The sequence below is a fragment of the Ipomoea triloba genome, chromosome 10 (assembly GCF_003576645.1).
Source record: "Ipomoea triloba cultivar NCNSP0323 chromosome 10, ASM357664v1".
Taxonomy (NCBI): Eukaryota; Viridiplantae; Streptophyta; class Magnoliopsida; order Solanales; family Convolvulaceae; genus Ipomoea; species Ipomoea triloba.
The window spans coordinates 26441778-26443707 of record NC_044925.1 but is presented as its reverse complement, the minus strand read 5'-3'; positions in this window follow the sequence as shown (position 1 = coordinate 26443707).

Sequence of the window (1930 nt, the reverse complement as noted above, 5' to 3'; positions counted from 1 at the left end):
TAAATTCTTTTTTTTTTTTTTTTTTTTTTTTGGTTTTGTTTTTCCCCTTTTTTTTCTTCTTCCGCTCCTATTTTTTCTTTCCTAATCACACTTACAAAAATTTCTCAAAAACCACACAAAAACCCCACTATTGATGAAGGCCTTATATGTGTCTCTATGTAATGGAACAATTGGTAAGCATGTTATTATATGCTTCTTCTTCTATGTAAGAAGAGTTATTATGTTGGGGCTATTGGTAAACAACTATTATGTCTTCCTCTATGTAAGAATCAGGCAAATGGTCAACGGGTTATTATATGCGTTTTCCTTTATGTAAGAGTCAATATCTTAGGACAATTAGTAAACATGTTATTATGTGTCTTCCTTTAGTAGGAGTCCCTATGTTGGGGCATTGGTAAATATGTTATTATATGCGCTTCTTCTATGTAAAGGTCATTATTTGGGGACAATTATATTGGTAAATAGGTTATTATGTGTTTTTCTCCGTGTAAGAGTTCGGTAGGCAAGTGTAAGAGTTCGGTAGGCAAATTATTGTGTGGACCATGATTTACACAATGTTGTGTAGATCATAACAAAAAGTATATTTTTAATATATTAAAGGTACATTATTCTTGTACTGAATATATATATTATACAAAATAATGTACTTTCAATACTTATAATGTATTTTTTCTAAATATAATGTATATTTTTAATATACTAAAACTACATTATTTAATAGTATAGTGACTATAGTCCACACAGCTGTAATAATTGAATCTGGTATGAACCATACGCAAAAGAAAAATAAAAATTACACCATATTGGGTTGCTTGGTTGGGCTAAGATTAGTAAATTTGCAAGTGGACAGCCCAGCCTACTCCAATATTAAGTTGTGTGGAGTGGGCTATTGATGGGTAGTCCTAGGTTCCATTTTACTCAGCTCCAATTAGGGATCACAATTATAACTCCATGTAGAAATATTCATTCAAACCCAACATAAAGAGTGGATTCTATTTCTATAGGATGACTCATCCATGATGAATTAAGACTAAATTTCGTTAACTTAATGGAGTATCTCAAGTGTCAAGTGAACTTTCTTTGTGGTGAACAATTTCAGGAGAATCCAGATTTAATTCCCATAAGTGACAATTCCCCCTAAGCTAGTTCATGTGCTTCCCGGGGCTCTACGTTCTTTCTTTCTGTGTGGAACGATACTGGTATAGTAGGAATTGAATTCCTACCCTACTACTAGAAACAAGTTTTAAGTGAACCTTCTCATCCAATACACCACCAATTCAATTATTACAGAGGTGGCAGTAGCTAGATTCTTCAACCACCATGTTTACTGCTTCTGCTCCTGCACACACATGAAGTAAAAAAGGAAAACAGACAATAAAAGGAGGTGGCATAAAGGAGTTATTGTGTAGCAGGCTTTGCATTTACACTCTGCCAATCTCTTCTGGTAAAAATCTGGCAACAAGGTCTCCAACAACTAACCCTTTACTCCTACACAACATTAATAGGGCGTTTGGTTGGGAGGAGGGAATTAGGGGGGAAAGGGCGTTTGGTTGGGAGGAGGGACTTAGGAGGGAAAATAATTGTAATTCGGTGGAATTGCAATTCAGTGAGTAAAGTAGGGGGGAAAAGGGCGTTTGGTTGGAGGAGGGAATTAGGGGGGAAAGGAATTGTAATTCGGTGGAATTGCAATTTAGTAAGTAAAGTAGGAATTAAAATTAAAGTGTTTGGTATGCAGGAATAGGAGTACAGGGAATTGAAAGGTAAGAAGCGACAAAATGACTAAAATGTCCTTATGTTGTAGTAGTAGTAATAATAATAATAATAATAATTTTTTAAAAAGAATAATAATAATAATAATAATAATAATTTTTAATTTTTTTTAAAAAAAAAAGATAAAGGGTATGGGAAGGGGGGGGGGGGGGAAAAAACT